Here is a 22061-nt window from a genome sequence, read left to right as displayed (position 1 = left end):
CTGTCTCAATCATTTGCTACGAGCAAAAGACACATATGGGAAAGACGGAGGAAGGGAAAAACGAAAAAGCGTCACATTGGGAGAAAGTAGAAAGCTGCAAGAGTGAGCTGAAGGGGTAGGGAGTGGCTTTATATGGATTGAAGAGGCGTGAGATGGCTTCGCGATTACGCTGCCCTAGTATTCCGTGTTCCCACATTTAATTGCAACAGCCGCGTGTTTAAGAGGAGGGCTTTGGGCACCGGCACGTTTTTATTTACAAATTAAGTACTGCCTGTCGGGGATCGTTGTATGGACCAACCCACCAACGATCTTGGGATGTGTACTGGTTTGCTGTTAAAGCAAAATAATAAAAACGTTAAAAAAATGTTTGGGATGGGATTCGGCTTGCACGAGTCCTACCGGTCTGTTTGCCTACTACTCTTTGGCAGGGAAGTTAGTAGAAGATAGGGCAGGTAGGCCCATATTTGTGCAACCTATTCCTCCGAGGTAAATTATACTAGAGCATGAATACTGCTGTAACACTTCTGGTGGGGTTCCCTCCTCCCAGGGATGAGTTCACAGAGGGTTGAGCAGAGCTCATTTCTCAGGACCTCACTGGCACTCCGAGGCCCCCAGTGTTCTTCAACGGCGGCAGTTCAGGAAAAGGGGCAAGTGTGTCAGTAGTTTTCTGTGATAGGGGGTATCTATCAGAGACATGCTCTGGCCTTCTGAACGCAGCTGTTGGAACGGAATATAAGGAAACGTGTGACAGGCGCTTTTTGGGCGATAACACTTTTGCATTATATTATGAGTTGGGTTGCACAAATAATGTACATATTGGATAAATCATAAAATATTAATGTCTGTGTAATAGCTCCATAAAAGCATTAGGTGAAAAGGCCAGAGTAACTATTGCAATGTGACAAGACACATGTTTAAGAATTTCAGCACATTTTGAGCAATTTTACAACACAATTGTGTAAGAATTGTGTGCATGTGCTAATTAGCCATTGTAATATTTTCCTAATTAGCAAATAAGCCAAATTCAGAGGGCGAATATAGGAATGGTTGCAAATCTGTTTCCTTTGTTACTGCTTGAGTGATTGTGCAATGCTTAGGCAAACAAATGTAAGGATAATGCCAAAGGAGTGGGATTTTGTGTGGCTTTCCATTAAAGGGAAGTCTGTAGTTCTACTTTTATTTAGACAGCCGAAAAACAAATCTAGTTATGGAGTTGGCTAGGAGTGGAAATGAAAAGTACATTTTTCATCTGGTTTAATGCAGTCCTCGGATAATGAAGTGAAATAAATGCTAAGGTATTTGCTTAGTATCTAATCCATAATATTTCACAACATTTTATATAATCCATGGATCTTTCAACCTGAAGTCCTAACTGTTTTATTTTAAACCTGATCCTGGGCCATACAGGAAAGCCTGGCATATGGTGCTAGAGAAGTGAAATTCTATTAGAACAAAGACAAAAGCTAAGGCAAATGTATGCTTAAAATCATACATTGTGGCAAAACGAATAATTTATGTACTTCATTAATGTATTTTTCTGGTAGAGACTCTGTCCAACTGCATATTCCTCACCGTAGAATATTCCCCAGGCATCAGACTGGATGTGGAAAATCTTGAGCAGCACCTCGGCGCACCGGTAGGTGGCTTCGATCAAATCCGCAATGGTGTCATCTGCATCAGAAGTGACATTGTGGTGCCCATAAAGGTACCACCATGGTGCTCTGATATTAGGTTCTTCTGTGGCTATGTCTGTTCCAAAAACACAGAGCCACGTAAAAACCAGTGTTTGACCAGTGCAAAGTATCTAATGGGATCTTTAGGGTGAAGAGCCCAGTTTGCAGACCAGGGGTAGGATGGGAAAGTCAGTGAGGACTCTGCAGTTACATAGTGTCTAGCAGAAAAAGCATTACAAAAATTTGGTAATTTGTCCTTCTGCTAGAGACTTCTAACAATAGATTCCTCACATTAGAATAGATACCAAAGGATTACCTTACAGGAAGTGGGTCTGCGAGCTGGTTCAAATTAAAGTCCTGGAAGACCGAATGGGCAAATAGTCTGTCTCGACGGACCTGACTGTCTGAGCAGTAGTGCTTTGTAAACGGGTGGAGAGACACCCATGTAGCAGCTTGGCAGATGCCCAGGACAGGTACCCTGCGTATCAATGCAGTAGTAACAGCCTTGGCACTGGTGGAATGGGCCCTCAATCCCTCAGGAGGCTGCTTTATAGCTGGTGCATAGCAGATCTTAATACGGAGTACAATTAATTGAAAGATGGAACGTTTCTGCATAGTGTTGTCCTTTTCCGCTCCAGTGAACTTGATGAAGAGCTGATCGGCCACCCGATGATCCTTAGTGCGATCAATGTAGAATGAGTGACCTTTCTTCGGGACCAGGCAATGGATTCTCTCCTCCCCCTGGAAGGATGAGGCAGAGTAAAAAAGGCATGCAAAGTAATACTCTGACCAACATGAAACAGGGTGACAACCTTTGCCAGGAAGGAGGCACACATTGGAAGCACTTGTTTGTCAATGAAAAAGCTGGTGTACGGAGGGTCAGTCGAGAGAACTTGAAGCTCACTGATCCTCATGGCCGATGTAACGGCAACCAGAAAGACAATTTTTTCGAGTTAAGGGCCGCAGAGAACAACTGTGTAATTTCTCAAAGGAAGAACACTGGAAAAATTCGAGGACCAGATTGAGGTCCCATAGGGGATCAAAACGGGGGTAGGAAGAAACAAGTGTCGTAAACCTTTTAGAAAATGAGTCACAACAAGTAACTTGAAAAGGGAAGGGTTGGTCCAGTAGCCGAAGGAAAGCCAACAAGTAACCATTAACAGAGACAGGGCAAGGCCTGCCGGCGCAGGGAGAAAATAAACAACACCTCCAACAGTAATGCGGAAAGGCAATCATATACAGATTTAATGGAGGGCTGCTGGGACTCCAAGATGACATCACAGACCTTGGGAAGAAAATTGTAAACTCAACTGTCACCACTCAGTCTCCAGGCATGGAGGTGGAGCGTGTGCAGTTTCAGGTGCAGAAGCCTGTTCTGAACAGAAAATCTTCCTGAAAGAGCAGCATAATTGGAGGACCGATTTTCATACTCTGGATTGTGGGATACCATGCCCTCCTTTCCCAATCCGGTACCACTAGGATGACTTGGGCCTGGTTAATGCTGATCTTCTTGAGACCGCGGGGCTTCAGTACTATTGGCTAGAAGACGTACAAGAGTCCTGAGTTCCACTTGAGGCAGAAGGTGTCCCCGAGCAAGAGCTGCTTTGGAAACTCCAACATGCAGAAGTGCTGACATTGGTTGTTCTCGGCGATGGCGAACACATCGAGCAAAGGTTCTCCTCATTCTTGGAAGAGACCTTTGCAAAGATCTTTGTGCCACCTTCAGATGTAGTTGCCCTTCAAGATCTGCTAGGCATTGATGGCTGAGTTTGTCTGCCTTGGCATCCAAGGAAACTCCCAGGTGCTGTACTACCATAAAAATTTCCTGGCGCTTCAGTCAAGTTCAGAGGTACAGAGCCTCCTGGCACAGGGTCTATGACCCCCATTCTCCTTGTTTGTTGCAATACCACTTGGTGGTTGTGTCTGTGAGTACCCGAACAAGCATTCATTGGATGGTTGGAAGGTAGACTTTCGATGCTAAGCTGGTCACCCTAAGCTCAACAAGATTGATACGAAGCTGAGGTGTCGCCAGAGACCTGAGTCCACTGATCTCCACCTCTTCCGGATGGCTACGTAAACCCAGAAGTGATGTATCACTCACAACTCGCAGCTTTGGGTGGGGTCTGCCATTGATCCAGTCGTGGTTCATCAGCCACCACTGCAGATCTATTGCAGTCACCTCCAAAATCTGGACTGTCCTCGACTCTGCTTCGGAGGGTAGGCATGGAACTGTACTGTATCCAGAAAGGCTCTGATGAAATGGAGCATTTTTGGAGGAGTCAAGTGTGACCCCAGAGAGTGCTGTATTTTGGAGGTGGGCGACGACTGCCTTGGACGAGCCTGTTTTCAGCAGCCAGCCACAGATGAGCTGTAACCACTGCCATCATATCTGTGAACACCTGAGATGCACTGGTGAGGCCGAAAAAGAGCACATTAAACTGAAAATGCTTGTGGGCCACCTTGAACCTCAGGTGACACCTGTGGGCTCGTAGAACGGGGACATAAAAATAAGCATTCTGCAAGTCCAGAGCTACCATCCAGGGTAGTCAAGGCCTGAGCATTTTGAATATATTTTTCTGTAGAAGAGCATTGAGAGTGCGCAGATCTAAGATAGGATGAAGTCCTCTGTACTTTTTCGGCACCAGAAAGTAGTGGGAATAGCAACCACAACTTACTTCTGGTGCATGACCTGTCTCAATGGCTCCTTTGTCAAAAAGAGCCTGCACTACCTGACGGAGGGCACCTCTCGGCTCCATGGAGTCTGAAGGTGCTCTAGATGGAGTCGGGGGTCCAAAGATGGTGTGCCTGGCATCGTAAAATAGTTTGAGATGGACGTGTGTCTGGACAGGCTCGGGGGGGAAGGCCCCTTATGTCAGCAAGGATGGGGCCTAAGGGCACCACATGGGCCTGACACAGTCTGCTTTGTGAGGCAGGAGGGGTGTGTGGAGGCTCCTATCATGCACATAGCGGCAGAGGTAGCAGCATGGTCGGTCCCTGAAGGGCTATCCATGCATAGAGGAGTACACAGCAGAACTTGGGCGTTCTTGAAGCGTGACAGCCATGCAATAAAACCGAGGCCCTTAGGGTGCTGGTGAATGTTTGACTGCCGTGAATGGGGTAGTTAGATAGGAAAGTGGTGGCATAGATGTGAGCTTTACCACCAAGATTACAATACATGTCCCCACACGTGTTTGCACCAGTCAAAGGAGGTGTGTGGGACACCATGTTGCCTCCCCCGTGCCAGAGTGGTGCTAGCCTAATCATTAATATGAACACAGTAGCATAGTGTAAACAAGTACTTTGGCATGCGAGTGACGTTTCAGATGTGCAAATATAAATATGTCTGAGCTCACCCTGTCATTTCCCCTGGCAAATCAAGCAACCTAGCATTAGCAGTGTCAGCAACTGCCACAGAAATTCTTTAACAAACAAGCTATGACTGGCTCCATGTCAGCTGCTTTTCAAGAAAGAAGAAAGCAGTCGGTGAAATACATGTTATGATAGAGACCGATGTACTTATATAGTACTTAGTCCCTGCTCTCGGCAAGAGCTAAACTCAGCCAGGGGCATGACAAATGCATACCATGGACAAATGGCGAAAAAGAATGAGACTAACGATCAAGCCATCAAATGGTAAGCCCCTGGGTGGGCTGAAGCCCACAATGTAGATACAGTATGTCTCTTCAAGACAGTGCATGTGCTGTCTAGCCAAGACCTAAAAAGGAATAGTATTCATGAGGATGTGGAATCCAATTTGTGCAAAGATATCATCATTCGACAATACTGTGATTTAAGATTTCACCAAAAGGTCACAACATGTACTGTTCAATATCTGTCTTCCTTACAGGAACTTCTCAAGAGTAGGGCTGCTTAACAAAGTCACCAAGCCCAACTTCGAATGAGATTACCCAGTTATCTGGTTAGCTGAAATCAACCTTTGGGAATCAATGTGTCAAACTCGATTTGTAATTAGAAACTTCTTACTGCAATTCTGGGATTTTCACAGAAATCACCAGCCTAAATCACCTTGCAGACTGGAGATTCGCCACCTGGAGGTTGCTGGGTACTCCTGCACCATGGCATTCTTGGACCGATGCGTCCTCAGGAACTTCGTGGATCACGCCCTGCTCTGAACCGCGATGATAACAAGCGCCAGAATGCAGAAGCAGCTGTGTTTTTTTTAAAATATTTTTTTAAAGATGGTGAGTTCTTCCAAGATGGTGGCAGTGATTTAGGGCGTTCTCACGAGTTCTTGCCACCAGAGTGATTCTCACAAGGTCTCGCTTGTAATAAGGTTTTTTAAAGGGCAAAGAAAACACAGAGTACAAAACAAAAGGAAAAAATGACATTATCTGACTGCTGCAGAATGAACACTTTCAGCACTGTCATTTAAAACGCATAACAAGACCCTTGCACACATTTGTTCATACTGGTTGTGAGATGGGCTTTTATTCTAATGCCTAGTGGTGCATGGTAAGTGCTTATAATATAATGAGGGAGTGCACAGGGTTATGCATAGCATCAAAGGTAAAACAATATGCAACACTGTTATAAGCACAGCATTTAATGAGACCAATTTGTTGTGAGCACAGCATTAATGAGACCATGAAATAGAGCATAATGGTGTTTAGGCACAGCATTAATGGGACAACAGAATGATGCCGGATGCTGTTGATACGCACAGCATCCTTTAATGGGACAATAAAATAGTGCATGATGTTTTTGATATGCACAACATCCGCAACATCTTTAAATGGCACGAATCACACATGTGTATAACAAATTAAGGAAGCTAGGAATGGTCATGAGACCATGACAGTAGGAGAATCTGGGCCATCACAATAGTGGCATCAACTATTTCGTAACCTTCAAGACATTTATTGTAAGTTGTAATGTTAACTCATAACTATGAAGCAGCTTTGATATATTTATTTATCCTTTAGAAAAACAAATACAAGGCTTTAGAGTAACATGAAAGTATATGTACATTTCTACGTTGAAGCCACACCTTCAGCTTTGTGATTGACATTTCAAGCAACTTTATGTGACTTGAGAGAGACCTTGAGAAAACTTGAAGTAAATTGACTTTGCAGTTGTGCACTTCTTCCTAATACAGTGTTGTTGTTATTACATGGATTCATTGTTTGCGAAAATTGCAGGATGGTTGAATCATCTCCGGAATAGTTGTGCAGTTGCTATTCTCCATTGGGGGGCACATCCTAATTCCTAAAAAGAAAGGAAAAATGTAATGCTGAAAGTCATGTCATGGCAAATGTGATCTTGCAGAACTTTGTTTGTTTATTGCATCTATTTGAGGATAACCTGGACCAAGGGGAAAATCAGTACTGCATATATTTTCTCAAGATGTCAATGTTGTGTGCTTTTTACAGAACGTTTTCCTCTGAATTTTAAGTACTCACCCACGAATGGCCATTGCACCATTATACTCCTCTGTGAGGACTTGTGTTGGTAACCTTTTGAGTTTGTGGAATCCCCTCTTAATCATTAATGTTTCAGGGGACCTCCACCAAATCATTATTGGAATCTGGGGACTCCCACTGAGTCAGTATTGGAATATGGTAACTTCAGTCTAAGAATTTTAGTGATGTGAATCACAATACAATATCCAAAAATACAAAAACATTCATACAAAAAATTACACAAATGATTAAATATTTAATATCTGATAGAGAATTCTATTTGCAGATTCCTCTCCTTAGAATTTCCTGGCGCCAGCTTGGAATCCAGATTTGTTTGCCGAGCAGTACCCTGCGTGCGCCATTGGGTGTTGTCGTTCGGTTCCGTGTGGCGTCGTTGGAGCCATCTGTGACATCACAGTCACCTATATAGGCACCAACCTGGCACACGTATGTCAGTTCTCTTCCTTCCATTTCGGTTAAGTGCAGATCCGGATTTGAGCTACCCTCTGCCTTTTTTGGCAGGCCTTTTTTCGACCTTTTTTTCAACGCTTTTTTGAGTCTGTGAGAGATGTCATCGAGGAAGACTGGGTTCAAGCCGTGTGGGGTATGCTATCGTGCCATGTTGGTGATGGACCCCCATCAGGTATGTCTCTGGTACCTCGACAGAGACCACGACTCGAAGTCGTGCTCCGACAGCCGGGCCATGGCCCCAAAAGCTTTGAGAGAGTGGCCTCTTTCTGCTTCTCTTTCTGATATCCATCTCTTTATACTATTCCTTGCCCAGCAGGGTTCTGCCTTGGGTACTCTCAAGGGCTATCTCACTGGCTTATCGGCATTTCTTCAGCTGCCTGATCAGCCTTTACTGCTCAAATCTCCCATTGTACATAGATTCCTCAAAGGGCTTGTACATATGTTTCCCCCTACGCCCTTTGTTATTCCTCAATGGGACTTAAATCTCATCCTTATTTCTTATTTGTGCTCCCTTTAAGCCCTTACACAACTGTCCCCTCTGGCTGCTGACCATCAAGACAGCCTTCTTAGTTGCAATAACATCTGCCAGGAAGGTGAGTAAGACGCAAGCTATGTCATCAAAGCCACCATATCTCTCTATCAAGACAAGGTGGTTCTCGGAACACGTGCCTCTTTCCTCCCTAAGGTGATGACCCCATTTCATCTGGAATAGAACATCACCCTGCCCACCTTCTTTGCTCCACTGCATCCCTCTAAGGAGAAGGAGCAACTCCACCGGCTGGACCCAAAAAGAGTTGTTGTTCTACCTTGACCGCACAAAAGAGTTCCGGGTGGATGACCAACTCTTTGTGGGGTACGTGTGAGCAAAGAAGGGTAGGGCAGTGCAGAAGCAAACCATTTCACCCTGGGTCGTTATCTGCTTTAAAATTTATTACGCTGTGGCCAAGAAGCAGCCTCCTGAGGGCTCATTCCACCAAGGGCAAGGCTGCTACCACTGCGCTAGCACAAGGTGTTTCAGACCTGGATATCTGTCCGGCAGCAGTGTGGTCATCCTTGCACACATTTGTAAAACACTACTACCTGGACAATCTGGTCTAAAGAGACGGGCACTTTGACCCGTTCGGTCCTACAGGACTCCTTAGTGTAAAGGAGATCTATCCACAGCCCAGTGTCAGAGACTTTTTGGCTGTAGACTCCTTACCATAGACTAGATACACAAGCCATCACCACCTATCAGATATACAAGTTACTTACCTTCAGTAACGCTTTTTCTGATGGATACAACTACCTGTGGATTACTCACCTAATGAATACTCCCATGGCGCCAGCATTCGACGGAAATCTTCTTACTAGTCTCTGCACGTCGACGAGGACGTCACTCTAGCCCACGCGACGCCGTCTGACGTCATACAGGCAATAAGAGGTCCTCGACGACGTGCCGACGTCAGTTCCCTTTTTTCCGTGCATTCAAAACGGTTATCTTCGAGGGAGCAACTGTTACTTTTGTGGTTACAGTGTATTTTTGCTGCGTAGTCTTTCGCTGTGGTAATAATGTCGCAGAGAAAGTCTGGATTCAAGCCTTGTCGTGAGTGTGGAGGCAAGATGTCAGTGACGGATCCTCATTCCGATTGCCTTTGGTGTTTGAGCTCCGACCACGACGTCTCGACTTGTGATTCATGCCAGCACATGAATCCAAAGGCCCTCAAGGAACGTGAGGCGAAGCTGTTTATGGCGAAATCGAAGGAGAAGCATCACAAGAAGTCTTCTTCACCAAGACATCGGCGTCATCGAGACTCCCGGCGCCGTAGAGAATCTCGGTGTCATTCAAAGGAGACTCGTTCCAGGTCTTCGGATCGGCGCGAAGGACGTGGGAGATCAGTCCCACGGTTACGCCGCATCCTTCGACGCCGTTGCCCTCTCCGGCGTCTCCGACTTCACCTGGACAGGCGTCGGTGATTGAGGTATTGAAGCCTCAGGTGTTTTCTCCGGCGTTGCAGACGTCGAGGCCGGCGTCGGGGTCACCTCCGAGACAGGCACCCCAGTATCCGGCTTTTCCCACCCCTGGAGCCGATAGTTCCGCATTCTTGAATGCGATGTATGCCATCTTCCAACAGATGGCTCCAGGGGGTGCTCCGGCTGGGCCTTTGGCCTTTTCATTGGGTGATCCTGCGCCTCTTCGGCCGGCACCCTTTATGCCCTTTCTCCCTTTTGGGAACGTGGGCTCGGCGCCGGTGTCGGCGCCGGTGGCCGCTCCGGTGGCTTCAGAGGGATTGGCCCCGGGGATTTCCATCCCGTCGACGTCGGGATTTCGGCCTGTGACTCCAGTGGGTCCATCTGCTTCGACTGCTCTTTCGTCGGCGCCGAAGTTACCTGTGGCGCCGGACGCGGCGTCGGTGGCTTCTGAAGATCGGCGCCGATCTTCGACTTCGGCGGAGGCATTGTCGACTCCGCGTATTGAACAACGGCTTCATTCGAGGAGACGTGCTCTCCGTGTATTAGAGGAGCAGGAGTACCAACGAGCCCTGGAGGAAGGAGAGCTAGAGGACTCGGGTGATGGGCTGCGTGGTCTGGAGTCGGCCAGTGGGCTGGACACTTCCCCTGAGTGGGATCTTTCGTCCCCGGGAGAATATACTGAGGAGGCTGCTTCCTTTCACGCAGTGGTACGGAAGGCAGCTAGTTTTTTGGACCTGCCTTTGCCGGTGGTGGAGGCTAAACAAAACCTTCTAACAGAGGTGCTACATCCGGCCTCAGCTGCGGCGGAGCCTCTTTTGCCATTTAATGACGCTCTGCTGGATCCGGTGTTAGAGGTGTGGAAGAGGCCGGCATCTTCCCCAGCAGTTCACAGAGCCGTGGCCAGGAGGTATTGGGCGGCTCCGACTGACCCTGGTTTTCTATCTAGGCACCCTACGCCGGAGAGCTTGGTGGTGCAGGCCTCTTTTCATCCAAGTCAGCGCCTGGTTCTTTCCCGACGGTGCCTGGGGACAGAGATTCAAAGAAACTAGAGGCGCAGTCCAAGAAGATTTTTTCATCCTGCAGTCTGGCGTTGAAGGCCACCAACGCAACCTGTATCCTGGGGAGGTATATTCATGCTCTGATGGATGACATTTCCTCATCATTTACAGAGCTTCCCCAGGGTCTTTTGGATGTTGTTTCAAATGCCCAGGCTGCTGCGACCCAGATTATCCAGACTGGACTGGATACGACCGACTCGGTAGCCAGAGCAATGGGCACAACTGTGGTGGCAAGGAGGCAGGCCTGGCTCCGTAACTCGGGCTTTTCTGCGGATGTACAGTCCACATTGTTGGATCTCCCGTTTGATGGGGACAAACTGTTTGGAGCCAAGGCTGATTCGGCCTTGGAATGTTTTAAGGAGAGCAGGGCCACGGCTAAGTCGTTAGGGCTCCAAGCTCCTTCTTCCACGGCCTCTTCCAGATTTTTCAGGAGGTTTCGTGGATTTGGGCGTGGCTCTTCCTCCTCTTCCTTTCGGGGAAGATATCAGCAACCTGCCTCTTCCCATCCCTATAGATCTTTTAGAGGGAGAGGTAGGGTCCGCACCAGAGGAGCCTCTCAGCAGCACTCTGCCTCTTCCTCATCCTCTGGCGGGGTGCAGCAGGGGAAGCAGCCTTAGGCTTCCACCATTTCCCACTCACTCCTCTCCTGTAGGGGGAAGATTACAGCATTTTCTCACCAAATGGAAGACTGTTACAACGGACACTTGGGTTCTCAGTATTGTGGGAAAAGGCTACACCCTTCCCTTTCAGGAGTTCCCGCCCCTCATCCCGCCCCGCCCTTCTTATTGTTCAGAAGAACACCTCCTGTTGCTAGAACAGGAGGTACAAGCCCTCCTTTCAAAGGGCGCGGTGGAGTTGGTCCCAGAGCAGGAAAGGGGTCGAGGATGTTACTCAAGGTATTTCCTGATTCCCAAGAAGGATGGTCGTTTGAGACCAATCCTGGACCTGAGGGTCTTGAATTGGTTCCTCAAGCAGGAAAAGTTCAAGATGCTGACCCTAGCACAGGTGCTTTTGGCGTTGAACAAGGAAGACTGGATGGTGTCTGTCGACTTGCAGGATGCTTACTTTCATATCCCGATACTCAAGTCACACAGGAAGTATCTCCGGTTTGTGGTGGGATCGCAGCACTATCAGTTTGCGGTCCTTCCGTTTGGTCTTACTTCAGCACCTCGAGTCTTCACGAAGGTGATGTCGGTGGTTGCGGCAGAACTCAGAAGGAAGGGGATAGCAGTATTCCCTTACTTGGACGACTGGTTGATCAAAGCCAAGTCCCCGGAGCTTGTGTCGCATCATCTGCAGTCAACAACCCAGTTGTTGTTCGACCTGGGTTTTTCGGTGAACGAGCCCAAATCTCACCTAGAGCCCTCTCAGCGCCTCCTGTTCATAGGGGCAGTACTGGATACAACATTGAACCGAGCCTTTCCTCCGCCTCAGCGGATTCAAGATATTCAGGATCTGGTTCCAATGTTTCGAAATGGAGCGGTAGTTCCAGTCCTCAAGGTCCTTCGTCTGCTCGGTCTGTTTGCCTCCTGCATTCTGTTGGTCACGCATGCTCGCTGGCACATGAGGGCTCTTCAGTGGTGCCTCCGAAGGCAGTGGTCTCAACACAAAGGGGATCTAGAGAGTACTGTCAAGATCTCCAGAGATGCTGCTGTGGATTTGAAGTGGTGGATTGCAAGCAACAATCTTTCACAAGGAAAGCCGTTCCAGCAGTCGCCACCAGTGGCCACAGTCATAACGGATGCTTCCACTCTAGGGTGGGGAGCTCATCTGGGGGATCTGGAGATCAAAGGCCTTTGGTCTCCAGAGGAACAGATGTTTCACATCAATCTGTTAGAGTTACGGGCTGTACGTCTGGCTCTCAAGGCCTTCCTCCCTTCCCTTCGTGGTCAGTCGGTACAGGTCCTGACGGACAATACTACCACGATGTGGTACATAAACAAGCAGGGAGGAGTGGGGTCGTACCTTCTCTGCAGAGAAGCTCTTCGACTATGGTCCTGGGCAAAGGACCATCAGATTTGCTTGATAGCAAACCATCTGGCCGGAGTCTTGAACGTGCGTGCGGACAGTCTCAGTCGCCAATTCTCGGCAGACCACGAGTGGCGTCTCCATCCAGATCAAGTCCGTTTAATCTTCCAGAGGTGGGGGTTTCCTCGGGTAGATCTGTTTGCCACTCGAGAGAACGCGCATTGTCCGTTATTCTGCAGCCTCCAGTATCCGATGCAGGGAGCGTTGGGGGACGCGTTTCAAATAACCTGGTGCGGCCAGTTGCTTTACGCGTTTCCTCCCATACCCTTGATTCCTCGAGTATTGAGGAAGATTCGCCAGGACCGGGCTCTAGTCATCCTAATAGCTCCGGATTGGCCAAGGAGGGTATGGTACTCCGACCTTCTCCAACTCTCAATGTGCCCTCCGCTCCGTCTCCCTTTCAGGGCAGACCTCCTCTCGCAGTCGCAGGGGCAGGTTTTACACCCCAACCTCCAGAGTCTGCACCTACATGCCTGGAGATTGAACGGGGCAACCTGAGTTCCTTCTCTCTCCCGCCTGAGGTAGTGGATGTTATATTAGCGGCCAGGCGACACTCCACTAAATCTATCTACGCTAATAGATGGTCTAAATTTGTTGCGTGGTGTGGAGAGAGGCAGATTGATCCTTTGCATGCTCATCTATCGGACGTTTTGTCTTTTGCTCTGTCTCTAGCGCAGAAAGGTTGTGCAGTGGCTACCATTAAGGGTTATTTATCGGCCTTGTCAGCCTTCATATGTCTTCCAGACCAACCATCTTTATTTAAATCCCCTATTGTTATCAGATTCTTGAAAGGTCTTCTAAATAAATATCCTCCAAAGCCATTCGTTATGCCGCAATGGGATTTGTCCTTGGTCCTGACTTTCCTTATGGGGTCCCCTTTTGAACCTATGCATTCTTGCCCCTTAAGGTATTTGGTTTTAAAAACAGTCTTCCTGATGGCTATAACATCAGCAAGGAGAGTGAGTGAGTTGCAGGCCTTATCAGTAAAGCCCCCTTATACAACTTTTTATGGGGATAAGGTGGTGTTGAGGACCAAGGCTGCTTTCCTCCCGAAGGTTGTTTCACCTTTCCATTTGGCTCAGGCAATTACTTTGTCCACGTTCTATCCTCCGCCTCATCCTTCCAAAGAGGAAGAAAGACTGCACCGTCTGGACCCAAAGAGGGCGTTGAGCTTCTTTGATAGAACAAAGGATTTCAGGCTGGAGGATCAGCTGTTTATTGGATACGTGGGCAAGAGGAGAGGAAAGGCAGTCCACAAGAGAACACTATCCAGGTGGGTTGTTCTTTGCATTAAAATCTGTTACTCTTTGGCAAAGAAGGATCCTCCTGAGGGCATTAGAGCTCATTCCACCAGAGCTAAGTCGGCCACTTCGGCCTTGGCCAGAGGTGTTCCTGTGGTCGACATCTGCAAGGCCGCAACTTGGTCGTCCCTTCACACTTTTGCAAAACATTACTGTTTGGATTCTGAGGTTAGAAGGGACGGCCATTTTGCACGGTCAGTGCTGCAGGATTTCTTGGTTTGAACATTTAGGCACCCACCGCCGGGCGTGGTACTGCTTTGGGACTCTATTCATTAGGTGAGGAATCCACAGGTAGTTGTATCCATCAGAAGAACGAGTTACTTACCTTCGGTAACGACTTTTCTGGTGGATACATTAGCTACCTGTGGATTCCTCACGGTCCCACCCGCCTCCCCGTTGCCTTTCTGGTCTTACCAAGTAATCCTTGAGTACGCTCCTCTTGGTCTTTGAGGGTGCAATAGATGTTGTATATATTATATTTATATATATGTATATATGTATATATCTTTGTGTATATACTTGATGTGTATATATATTTTAAAAAGAGAGAGTTATATATATATATAAAAGATTTACAGTTATTCATGCAATGTTGTGTATTTTTACAATGTAATGGGATGTTGCCTTGCTCTTTCATTGCATTGCCTGGTTGTTCTCATGCACGTAAAAAATGATTGGTACTGACGTCGGCACGTCGTCGAGGACCTCTTATTGCCTGTATGACGTCAGACGGCGTCGCGTGGGCTAGAGTGACGTCCTCGTCGACGTGCAGAGACTAGTAAGAAGATTTCCGTCGAATGCTGGCGCCATGGGAGTATTCATTAGGTGAGGAATCCACAGGTAGCTAATGTATCCACCAGAAAAGTCGTTACCGAAGGTAAGTAACTCGTTCATCTGGTAGAGACTCTATCTAGCTGCAGGTTCCTTACACCCTCCCATGCCCCCCGCTCTGCAGATTTGTCTAATAGGGTTAGAGTTTATCCCTTTCAGGGCCCTAGTTTTGCACAGACAAACTGTTGGTTCTATCCATGACTGCGCTTCTGGCGTGGAAGTTTGTGTGTAAAAGAACTGACATATTCGTGCTGGGGTGCCTATATAGGCGACCGTGACGGCTCCAGTGATGCCTATGACGCCATGCAGATCCGAACGACACCACCCGGCGGTGCACGCAGGGTACTGCTCAGCAAATAATTCCAGATTCCAAGCTGATGCCAGGAAATTCTAATGTAAGAAATCTGCAGCTAGATTGTCTCTACAAGATAACGCGTTACCGAAGGAAAGTAACTTATTCTTCACTAACAAGCAAATATTAAAAAAAAAAAAAACTTTCAATGGGATGGTTGGAGTTTAATTGAGGTGACCAATTGTCCATACTATACTGATGCACTTAAACTGCTCTCACAAATCAATCTCAGAATGCCAACTTAATTTTTAGCCTCCAGTTTCAAATTCTTTCACATTTACAAAACAGTTTTACATTTTCAATTGTACTTGTTCCTGCCCTATTTATATATATTAATCTGTTAGTATCATTTCATGATCTAAGAAGTCGTGGACCTCCTCGGTAAGTGTTGTGAACCCCCAGGGGTCCCCGGACCACAGGTTAAGAACCACTGGTATAGTGAACAAGCGTTTTATCTCCATTTCACTCTTCGGTGAGAACCTCTGTTTGTAGTGTAGTGCAACTGCAGCTTTCCATCTCTGTTGTATTATTCTGTGGGGGCCTCTATTGGTAGTATAGTGCACCTGCTACTTTGCATCACCATCATATTCCATCATGAGGGCATCTTTGGACTATACAGTGGAACTTCAGGTTTCGGGCATTCTCAGTAGAGGACATCTGTCAGCTGTTCAGTAAAACTGCGTCTTTCCTAGTCCCAGCTTAGTTGCAGTTCATGGCAGTCTGGGTAAAAGGAGGATTGACTTTTTAAACCCTTGGGTTGCACAGAAACATATGCCTCTAGTGCGCTGACGATAAAAGCAATTGAAAAGTTCCTTATGCATTCCACAAATAAAGGACATATCTAAGCTAATAGAAAGACTTGAGAATAAAATACTACTGTGGGCTGATCCAAAATGTGTTTAATAATGTCTCAAGCCAATAGTGGAAGAAGGCTGACCCGAAGCCCCTTTCTATATGTATGGAATATGTATTGAATACAATATACCAGCCAAAATAGTGCAAGCACCATTCCATTCCATACTTAACACTGGTAAAAGCAACATTGCGCATGAAATCGAAAAACATACACACATTCTCATTCTTTTATTATTTGTATAATGCACTCAATATTGCCATACAAAAGACAGAGTTGAGGCCAGACCTACTGGCTTTGCCAATGTTTTATTCTTATGTGATGGAAGCGAATCTTGCAGAATTTCATTTAAATTTACTTCTTCATATTGTGGGATGAAAAAACTCGACCAGCACTATAAAAGGACAATCTATCATCAGTGGATCTGCACTTTGACATCACAGTCGACCCCAGCTTCTGTATGCAGAGTGCATCATGTAGCACAGTGTCTTGACCAAGTGACTAATTCCTGAGAACACCTCACTCATAGGGCCCGTCATAGTGACCCTTCAGTACAAAGATTGTTTAAACCTGCGCAGGATGAGCAGCAAAGATCCACCTCTTTAGCAACAACCGAGAATGGATGACACAAGCCACATTAGTACTTCCCAAATCCTGAGGGCCCGGTGGGTTGGATTAACCTGCACCTGAAGGTTCCCATCTTTGTACAAAACCATATTTCCACAGATGCAGCTCCCAACCCAGATCCTCGAAATGGGTACTGCCAAGAAGTTACGAGCGGAGAGACTCTGTGCTTTAACAAGAGTTTGTGGCTCACATTTTCTTTAAGATAAAGGTCAAAACACAAACCACTATACTTGTACACTCTGAAAAAGGTTTGGTCTACACCTCACCATTAGCCCAACTTCACTTAAGAAACGGAAAATGTCTAGGAAGGAGACCGCGAGGGGAGGAACGGATAGTTACCACTTGCGGGAGGACCTGTGCCTCACATACCCCGGGTGTCACAGTACAGCTAGAGGGGCTTTGTGTGTCACTGTTAACGGTCCCGCGATATCAGCCAACGTGCCATTCCACGCATTAAAGATTCATTAAGCAAAATGGTGCCTAAGGGAGGACAGGGACTTGGTTAGAAACAGAACAGCAGCCTTCATCCTTCTAGAAATAGACAAAACTGCTTCTGGCTGACGTGTTGGGTATTTATGTTCTCTTATCAAGAGGAAGGGACTTAATTTCTGTTATTAAATTTAAAAAATGAGCTCGATGTCTGTTTCCCAGACAGGATTCTCCCTCATAATGTAAGTACTATTGGAACTAAGAGATAATGTTCAATTACCTGAGTTCTCTTTTCTTGGTTCTTTTTGAAGATGATTGTTGTAAAGCAGTGCCACCTAGTGGTTAAGCAAGAAATCTTTTCTCCCGATCTTAATTTCTAAGGAATGAAACGTCTGTCCCTAAGCTTTTATCGCTTTAGGGCGTCATGAAGTACGTCTGTGTACAGGGTGGATGTTTCATGGCCCTCCACAAGCTTCTGAACTCGAGCAACCATTTTTCATCCCGCGCTACATTTTTTTCTTTGTTATAAGGATTTCTTCTGGATTATTCTGTGGGTAATTTTTTTTCAAAAACTGAATTATCAGTTACACGTTCACGGTGTGGTTATTCTTTGTCGCGATTGAATATACTGCCTTTACCGCTGCAGTCCTGCATGATTTTCACTTTATATATCCTCAGACGGTGTCTCCAGAATGTGAGGATGGTCTGTAGAATCTTTTAACAAAAATGTGAGGAAGGCCTTTAGAATTCTGACTACTTCAATTTGACTGTATGGTGAGAGGAGTACTATACTGTATTTGTTGGCTTTGTTTGGCCTATTTATATACTACAATTGGAATAGGAAGCACCCAGGAAGATTAGAAATGAATGGTGTGGAATTTACGTAGCCCAAAGCCCAGGGCATATAGTTTGTGTTCAAAGACAATACTCTTCTAGTTTATTTTGTCCATAAGAAAAGGACAGTACCACATTATGGCTGTGAGAAAGAAGATTGTCTGCTGCAAGGAAAGAATGGTGTTCATGTGTATGTACAAGGCGTTTAAAGCTGTATGGTTGATTCATTAATGTAAGTCCTCAGTTGTTGGGGTGTGCCCTTTTGTGGAATGCTCCTTGATTATATTCAAATAAAGTAGAGGAATGGAAGCAAGATTGGCAATTATTTGCTTCGTAAATGTCCAGTCAATGATATTGCACTTCTTATATGTTCACACATTAAACAAACAAGGGAACTGAGGCTCAGTGAGATTAAGGGCATTATGTAGATATTGGCGGACGAGTTACTCTGTCACAACGGTGACGAATATCCTGTCTGCTGAAATCTAAATCTCATTGTATCCTATTGGATTTAGATTTTGGTGGACGGGCTATTTGTCACTGTTGTGACGGAGTAACTTGTCCAACAATATCTAAATCAGGCTCTAAGTCATTTACCCAAGAATTGCACAGTGTGATGAAAAGGAGAAGGTAAGATTAAGTGGGTCATTAATCCTCTGTTGACAACCTAGGCACTGGATCACAAGTAGAATCTCAGTTTACCTACAGTAACATTTTGTGAAATGGGGGGAATGCGTAAAAGTACATTTGAAAGAGCGGTTCACAAGATGCTTCCTCAGAAACTAAAGTAAGAATGAGAGTAGTGATACAATCAGAACACTATCCTGAACTCTGCTGTAATCGTAACTCTGGCATACTGAAGGTCTTTGTCGTGATCAGACAACTAGCATAACAAGAGCTATTTCATTCACGGTGCCTTTGCATGTGCAGATCATTCAAAGATCGTACATAATAAGTAGAGGCCTGGTTTGGTCAGAGTTGGGTACTGTCAGAAATTTGGCATACTCATAGCCTCTGAACGCGGACGTGCTATGACCCGTAGTGTAATGAGATTGACTATTTAAAGACCTATTATGTAATGGGAATGCTGCCATAATTTGTCACCTGATAGCGTGGCACCAAACAAATTCATAGATTTATTTTTTGTTACAGGACAAGCTGATTTTTAAACTATCTTTTTTCTTGGACAAAGCAACATTTTGTATGGTAATTCATCAGGTATCTTATTGGAAACACAAAAGCCAGTGAGGCTTGAGAATCTCTATATTTGATGGCTTGGAAGAAAAGCAAGGTAGCGGCACAGGATAGTATTTGTGCCCTAACAGCTGGCTTCAAATGTTTTGATGCAGATCCCTTTATGTTCACTGGTTGTCCTTTTGGAAGTTGCCTTCTTTCCACAATGCACCAAACACAACTCTCTAAGATTCAGGAAGCCCTTAAAAATCCTCCTTTCCAGACATAATTATGATCTGCACTGAAGCTGATAATCCAGGCTCCAGTAATCCATTGCCACTATAGTTATCACTCTGTATCTGGTAATCCTTTTGCATGGGTTTCCTTTAGCACTTTCTTTTTTTGAATTTTTTTTCTGGTAAGACGTTTGAACTATGCTACTATTATAGGGACACAATAAACATACTACAAATAAAGAAATGTGGATGCCCTGTTAAAAGATTTTCGCTCCATTTTTGTTTAGTGTAATGAAAAAGACATACAGGGGTCCCTCAGGCATTGTAAAAACATTCAGGACGTGACCTTGTGACAGTAGCAAAGGCACTTGATGGAGCTGGGCCTAAATGACACAGTAGGTGTCCTGGCATATGGGTGAAAACCCCATATCTATTTTATTAATTGCCTAATAGAACCTCATTTGGAAGGTAGTGTAACTGAGAAAGATCCAAGAAAACCCCTTCCCACTTGTGAATATCAAGCCTTACGAATGCTGTCCTACTGGTGTATCACTCTTAGACCCAGGAGCACATTATTACTTATTAGGTGGTACCAAATCTTGGACATAGCCTTATTTGTTCAGTAGTCTTACATGTTGATGAGCAATTTCACTTATTGTGCGTAAATCCCACATCTTGAAAGGCTCTTTATTACTCATTTGGTGTGAGACACTCCTTAGAGCACAGACTCACTTGTTCAGTTTGTGTGAATCTCATGGCAATGAGAACACAAAAGACATACTATTCAGTACATATGTACGTGGTAGGTATTTCACCCCTCCTATGTCGGTGTGCGGCCTATTGCAAGACAAGGAGGACACGAAAAAAGGACACGGAGGCTTCAGCAGATGGGAGAAAACGTATGCTTGACTACAACTATATGGTAGGAGAGACAAGACAGAGATGGAAACTGGTGGAACGAAAGAGACCGAAGAAGCGACCTGGTCTGAAAGGAGAAATAGGGAGTGTGTGGGAGAAAGAGCAAGTAGAGAAAAACTTAGCAGGTGAAGGGAGATGCCACTTAGATATCGGAAGGAATTCATGATTGGGGCAGAGACTGATTAAAGAGCCAAATGACTAGCAAGATATAAAGACAGGGAGATGACTTAAAAGGGAAAGGGAGGCTAAAGGGGCTACTGAGTGGTAAGAACGGTCATTATGTCACAGTAGTGGCAGAGAAGTGATTACATAGAAGTAAACGGGAATACAGTAGTAAATCTCCAATCTCGTAACTGAGTGAAGAGCAGCACAGTATGATTATGAATTAACAAAAACATTCAAATTGATACATCTTGGCGAAGAAGCCTTGAACCAAATCTTTCAGTACAGGCACATTGTCACTTCCAGGAGTGTGAGCTCACCTCATCTGCCTGTCCACTCTATTTCATGACGCATTGGCAAGGTTTTCTGTGGAGCATGGATTTGAAACCACCAGCTAGGCTGCAGTTACTGTTCTTTCAACATGTTTCTTTTGTTAAAGTGCTGGTACAAATATCCAGACATGGATCGCCTATATAGAATACATGTTTGAGCAACCTAAATATTACATTTAATGTATTTATTTAGATATTTAATATAGCACAAACCTAACAAAGAGAGTAATGAAGTGTTGTATAAAAGATTATAATTGAGTCATCAGAATTGGAACAAAACAAAGTAAAAGAAGCATATCATTACTATGGAGAAATAATCAATAATCAAGGATTAATACAACTTAAACAAATCACTCGAAGAATGGTGCATAGAACTGAAAAGTGGGTTTTCATCTCCTGTTAGAAAGAGTGAGACAGAGGCAAATATTTCAGAGAAACTATGACAGGCTCTTGGCACTCAGCCGAAAAGTTACACAGATGACAATACTCTGGGAGCTGAGAATGAATATTAAGTTATACCTTTCTGCAACTTCTCATTTGACCAAGAAAAACTTGCAACTTTTCACCCATGTTCACTGACTGAGGAAAAGTACTTTAAAGATAAAGCTGTGATTCATGAAAAATAAGCCAATTTGGAGAATACCAGTGCACACAAAAAAGAGCAAATGTAATATGATCTTATTTACAGATACCAGAGGTAAGTCTAGCCTCTGAAAGAAAATGCATTTGGAGCAAGTGAGGAAGTACTTAGACCTTTCGAAATGACATTCAAACACATCAAGAAAAAAAGTAACTAAGACTTGGATGGCTGAATAGAATTCGGAGAAAGAAAGTAAATATATATATTTTTTTTTACAGAAAAGGTTGAGAAAATGTCACTTTAAGAGAAAGGAAAAAATGTGTGTAAACGTTTATTCCTGTGTTAAATTTAGCAGCTTCTTTCTAGAAATGGTATTCTTCATTGATACAACACGTTAACAAAATTGTTAACAAACCCAAAGCCGACCCGGAGATCCTCTCCAACTACCGCCCCATCTCCCTCCACCCTTTCCCCGCCAAGGTTGCCAAGAAACTAGTCAATGCCTGCCTATCCCACTTCCTCGAAGCAAACACCACTCTTGACCCCTCACAATCCGGGTTCCGCAGGAACCACAGCACGGAAACCGCCCTCATCGCATGCACGGATGACATCAGGACCCAAGTCGGCAAAGGCAAGACGGTCGCACTCATCCTCCTAGACCTCTCCGCAGCCTTTGACACCGTCTGACTCCGCACACGACTCCACAACATAGGAATTCGCCACAAAGCCTTAGACTGGCTCACCTCCTTCCTCACCGACCGGACCCAGAAAGTCGGCCTTCCATTCCACCACTACCAAGATCATCTGCGGAGTCCCCCAAGGGTCCTCTC

General features: G+C 45.4%; 1 protein-coding gene and 1 long non-coding RNA gene across 4 annotated transcripts in view; one reads left to right on the top strand and one right to left on the bottom strand.

Annotated features, from left to right (window-relative positions):
* The window catches only part of SDCCAG8 (SHH signaling and ciliogenesis regulator SDCCAG8), a 1349628-nt gene that overhangs the window by 271024 nt on the left and 1056543 nt on the right, over nucleotides 1–22061 (top strand). The window lies entirely within an intron of this gene.
* LOC138295871 (uncharacterized) overlaps nucleotides 6264–22061 on the bottom strand; it is a 207512-nt gene continuing 191714 nt past the window's right edge. For both annotated transcript variants that reach the window (XR_011203704.1, XR_011203705.1), the window contains one exon: nucleotides 6264–6899. This is a non-coding gene — a long non-coding RNA (uncharacterized lncRNA). The remainder of the gene's footprint in view (nucleotides 6900–22061) is intronic.

The sequence above is a fragment of the Pleurodeles waltl genome, chromosome 5 (genome assembly GCF_031143425.1).
Source record: "Pleurodeles waltl isolate 20211129_DDA chromosome 5, aPleWal1.hap1.20221129, whole genome shotgun sequence".
Taxonomy (NCBI): domain Eukaryota; kingdom Metazoa; phylum Chordata; class Amphibia; order Caudata; family Salamandridae; genus Pleurodeles; species Pleurodeles waltl.
Note: the sequence above shows the minus strand (reverse complement) of the source record. Positions and strands in the feature narration are given on the sequence as shown.